This window comes from Alosa pseudoharengus, unplaced genomic scaffold, assembly GCF_046254945.1.
Source record: "Alosa pseudoharengus isolate Yale_2024_CS ecotype anadromous, Long Island Sound unplaced genomic scaffold, YU_APseudo_1.1 YU_APseudo_1.1_scf_19, whole genome shotgun sequence".
In the NCBI taxonomy this organism is placed as follows: domain Eukaryota; kingdom Metazoa; phylum Chordata; class Actinopteri; order Clupeiformes; family Clupeidae; genus Alosa; species Alosa pseudoharengus.
Genome location: NW_027468657.1, coordinates 29,334,946 through 29,340,532, shown reverse-complemented (window position 1 = coordinate 29,340,532; position 5,587 = coordinate 29,334,946). Strand labels below are relative to the sequence as shown.

Sequence of the window (5,587 nt, the reverse complement as noted above, 5' to 3'; positions counted from 1 at the left end):
ATATGTATATATTTCCTATATTTGTATTTTGGAAGGCAGAATTGTATACAAATATTTGATTTGGACATGTCTTGATGCCTTGCTGCCACGGAATGCATAAGGCTTCACCCGGAAAAAAGATTCAAATTGGCTTCACTTGTCTCTATTGAAGTCCTATGGGGTGGCTGTGTCCATTTCTTTTACTGTCTATGGTTTATTCTAGCCAAAGAGGTTATGCGCTGCATCATCAGTAATGGACGTCTCTTAAAAGTGATGCGTGAGTGAGCATGACATCATAGGGCAATTCCACGCAAAATTGTCACGTCCATAACGGCAACTAAATACTATGGTATTGTGTTGGCGTTATGGAGGTAACAGTTTTGCGTGGAATTGACCCATATCTGCCTCTCCTTGATTCCTCCATCCTCTTTCCATTTCTTCCTCGTTTCCTTCACTAAATGTATTACTAAATGTACAGCCGAGGTGGTGGCGGTTAATCTGTGTGAATTGAACTTTTGAGGAAGTGCACATCACTGCACACGTTACCTCTTCCAGGAAATGATAGTGAAAGTAAGAAACACCAAGAAACAAAGGCAGCACCCAAAAACATTTCTGCAAAGTAAAAGACTTCTTTAAAAGATGCATCTTAAGATGTAAGTAGAAAATAATTGTTGTAACTGATGTTCTGAAGGTTACTTGATTGTAATATTTTCTATAAGCCAAAACCTGCAGTAGATTTGTTGCAGATGAGTTTTCATATAAATAAGAGTCCAGGGGAAACACAGGTGAACACTGATAGTGGGACAATTTTGGAAATGTTATGTTCTCTTACAATCTCTTGATTGTAATATTTTCTATAAGCCAAAACCTAGATTTGTTGCTGATGAGTTTTCATATAAATAAGAGTCCAGGGGAAACACAGGTGAACACTGATAAAGTGGGACAATTTTGGAAATGTTATGTTCTCTGCCACTTTTAACAATAATCCTAATGTCATATAACAACTGTAGGACCATCCTTAAATCATTGAATTCATGTCTAAGTACACAGTTTAAATATGCCTTTGTGGTAGTTTAAAAGAACATTGTAAAAATGTTGTAAAATAATGTATTACTGTGAAAGTGTCTGTAAATGTGTTTTTTAAATGTGTTATTTTTAGAGTCAGGAGAGAAGAAAACAAGATGACAGAGTTTAAAGAGAGGAAGCTGGAGCACACTGATCGCTTGCAGTCTTTTATTTCAGTGCAAACACTTGACTAACGTTTCGACAACATCAGTGTGCTCCAGCTCCCTCTCCTTATCTTAAAGTCTGCTGTTCTACTGAGAAACCTGACTGCACAGTTTCCGAAGGATAATGTGTGGAATGCCCTACTTTAAAATGACAGACTGTCAAGTCAAGTCAATTTATTTATATAGCACATCTAAGTTCAAGTTCAAGTAATTTATTCTCATGTACTCATTGGTAATTTATTCTTATGTATTCAATGGTGTGTGTGTGTGTATGGGGGTTAGGTGTGTATGGGGTGGGGGTAATGGATAATTTAATGCAATAGGGTTGACCCAACGTGCATTACAAATGATTAAATGAATAATAACAAAATAATAATATAATACAAAATGCCATAATACATAAGAAAAAAATAATAAAATAAAGAGTATATAAAGTAACTAGAATTGTGTTCCCGAGGAACTGCAAGAGTGGAATTGATCAGGTGCAGTTTGCCAAAAGGATTGCAACAGTACCTCATTTCTGAAAATCTGCATTAACACAACATCCAAAAAGCCAAAACGCATGAATAACATGGTTGCTATGCTGGTTGCTAGGGTAATCATGCTGGTTGCTATGGTGTTAGGGTCACATTATAGTGGTGGTTGCTAGGTTGTTGCTAGGGTAATTAAGAGGATTGCTAGGGTGTTGTTATGGTGATTAGTATGGTTGCTAGGGTACATATGGTGGTTGCTATGCAAAATAACACAGATGCTGTGATGGTTGCTAGGGTAATCATGTTGGTTGTTATGGTGGTTGCTAGGTTGACATTATAAAGGTGGTTGCTACGTTGTTGCTAGGGTAATTAAGATGGTTGCTATGGTACATATGGTGGTTGCTATGCAAAATAACGTGGTTGTTAGGGTAATCATGTTGGATGTTATGGTGGTTGCTAGGTTGACATTATAGAGGTGGTTGCTAGGTGGTTGCTAGGGAAATTTAGATGGTATATAGGGTGTTGCTAGGGTACTGGTGGTTGCTATGCTAAATAACATGGTTGCTATGGTGGTTGCTAGGGTTAAAGCCAATCAATGTGTATGCAGGTTAAAGTATGCAGGTCACATCATTTTTTAAAGCCAATCCAAGCCAACCCATGTGTATACAGTTCATGTACATGGTCTACAGCAGATCTACAAAGATTTGTTTGATATGGATTGGCTTTTAAAAAAAAAGATGGACATCTTTTTTACATGACCTTTACAACTGGTGCTGGCTAGGCATTGAACTGGGCTTCATTCAAGTACTCCAACGGTACTTCATTTTTGAAAATCGGACATACTGTACGAGTCAAAAGTTACATTCACACACCTTCACAGACACAAACAGCCCAGCCCAGCCCAGCTTCGTAATTGACCGATCGCAAGCCCCGCCCATTAAACGCAGATGAGCCAATGGCAGTTCACTAGCTCGCAGGCAGGCACACTCCGACAGCTTCAACTTACGGCTCCATAGAAATGCATTGGGAGCTTACGGCTCCATAGAAATGCATTGGGAGCCAGTTTTATGGGATTTTTATAGTAATGTGAGTTGAAAAGGACAGGCAAACGACATGTATAGGATTAAAGGAGAATTCCGGTGTGATTTTGACCTAAAGTGTTTTGAAACATGATACCGAGTGTGAACGTATGTCTCATAGCCCATCTCGGCTTGTCCCCTGCACTCCGAAATCTGGCGCTAGTTAGCCAATGCTACCAACAAGGCGGTCAATGGTCGTGCCTCGGCATCGGCATAGCCATGCAAATAAATCACTGTTTTACACCATTTACGAGGCTCAATGTATCTCCACACTTCATTAGTAGACCTCCGAGGGCCCTGACATTTAAAACGAGACATTGAGAACTTTGAAAAAGCACTGGTAGTTTACTTACAAGACGATTTATACAGACAGTATCTTCACGAAGTTTAGCGTTTGCAGCCATCTTGAATTTAATCACGATAAGTCGAGCGACGAGTAAGAATGAACAGGTATGATAAGGGATCAGATTCCAAAAATAATTCTGTGGAAATGCATGGAACTGGAAAGGCAACACCGATACACAGAATAATGACTTTCAATCTTGATTATGCTTTCTGTAATTATGTTATATTGGCTATATTGGCAAAGTGTCAAAGTGGGACACAATAAAATAAAATACAAATCTTAGCAAACCAATTTGGGTATGATTACCTATTGTAAAACACATTTGATGGACTACTACTGTTTATACATCAAATAATTGATCCCATAGTAAGCTACAAAATTATTTAAAGATCATAAATGTTTCTGCTAGCAAATATGGTAGCTTGCTGTCATGTTGGCCACTAGCCACGTATCTAGCCAAGTATCTTGGATAAAGTACTCCGCAGTAAATAACTGTTTAGAACTGTCTTAATTACTTTATGTGCACAATATGTGGTCAAAGGTCAAAGTTAAATCAAGTTTTGGAAAAGGTAACACCCCTCGATTTGCTTTCTCACTTTAACAACACCCTAACTGCGCCGCATTATAGTTTTGGCTCTAGTGATGGCCCTATGTTGGGCAAATGCATCACATGCTTTGGTGTCTTAAATATTGAAACTGATAGGTGGCAGTATATTTGAGCATTATTTTAGCAGTTGTGGAAGCACTAAGTAAATTAAGTAGCCGATAGTTATCCTGGGTTTCCCCACGCTGCCTTGCACGTGATTTTATTTGCGCTGCTAGGCAGTCTGGATTCCATAGACTGATTTTCACCTCAACGAAGGAACAAATCACAGAATGGAGGGGAGACAGCAAGACGATGACAACGTCTATGCGACACACTGAAGAGGCTATGAGCTACGTACAGACGCATTTGATAGACATTCGTAGCACCCAATAAACGGCTCTAGGCATTCGTAAACCACGTCTCAAATACGAGAAAATGAATGTGTAGTTCCCAGACCCCATCTCAATGAGATGAGGCCTGGCGTTAGCCAGGCTAGCCGATAGTAGTAACACAGGTGAGAAAAATAAAATAAATAAATATATTAGATACCACAATTAAACTTAACTCCCCCAGTTGTTTACATTACAATACATATTTTATGTATTACAATTTGTTTTATGTATTTGTTTGAATATGCAAATGAGGCACTATCTACTTAAGTACCAATGCAGCATTCCCGTTGATTTCCAAAGCATCAATCTGAATATTGGATGGCGCCATGTTTTTTTGTTAATATATTGGGTACCAAATTGGGAGCATCTATTTAGGATGAACTGTTAGCCTATTGTAACTGAAACCTTCAGACCCAGGGGACAAGGGCATCAGCCAAATAAACAAATAAATACACAAGCAAATAAACTTCAACAATTCACATGTGTTCAATTTTTTCAGGAGTGGAGTGAAGTTCGTCGGTGCTGGGATTGGGATAAATGTGGCAAATCTCTATGCTTCGTCTGACGTCCTATACAGTATTGCAGCAATAATATTAGCTGTTGGATTTCTAATTATTGTAGTTGGCCTATTTAAAAGTAAGTTTTTACAGTTGTTAATGGGACTTAATTTTTATTTACCTGTCCAAGTTGAAGTTTAACACAGTAATATCTCACCACTTAGCCTACTGCCTGAAGGCATACTAATAAGTTATAATGTTACTCCAAAGCCTCTCATGTGATGTCTCTGCTTTATTTTGAAGATCCACCACCTCAACCACCTCAACCATCTAATGGGTTCAAGAAGCAATGATCAGACAACACAGTCAACAGAGATATAGGCTGTGCAATTATTCAGATTAATTGATTAATCATCAATTATGAACTCCACCGATTATGAAAACGACAAAATCGCTTTGCTCTACATTAATGTACATAAACTTTTTATGTGTTTTCCAGCTGAAGCAAAATGTAATTCAATTCACTGTTTTTACAGTTGTTATTGGGACTTTTGTTTCTACAATGCCAAATGATGTACTTAAAGGAGAAATCCGGCGAGTTTTCACATAGATCTCCACTTCTCAAGGTCACCAAGTATTATTTGTTTGGAAAAAACACGAGCTACACTCTGGCGGCATGTCTGTGAACTCCCATTTACATGCCCACAGAGTGTAGTGCTGTAGTTGCCTGGCTACATTAGCTGCTGGCTGTAGCAACTCGAGCTAGGTAAAACCGATTGTTTTCGGGTTTTTTTCATACTGACAGTATTCGGTGACCTCGAGAAACAGAGATCTATGTGAAAACTCGCTAGATTTCTCCAGCGAGTTTTCCCATATTTACATTAAAAAGGTACTTCGGGGAACCCGCCCAGGAAGCCCTTATTTGGACTTTCCTGTCACTGATTGCTTCCCCCCACAGACACCTGTGGAGCGCCATTTGTTTTAATCTGTATTCTAATTTCACTAT

The 5,587-nt window shown here is 38.7% G+C and overlaps 1 long non-coding RNA gene across 1 annotated transcript; it reads left to right on the top strand.

Annotated features, from left to right (window-relative positions):
* Positions 1–524: 524 nt before the first annotated feature.
* LOC143132599 (uncharacterized) lies at positions 525–5,104 on the top strand. Its single transcript, XR_012988344.1, has 3 exons — positions 525–632; positions 4,584–4,720; positions 4,885–5,104. It is a non-coding gene; the product is annotated as an uncharacterized LOC143132599 (long non-coding RNA).
* Positions 5,105–5,587: the final 483 nt, after the last annotated feature.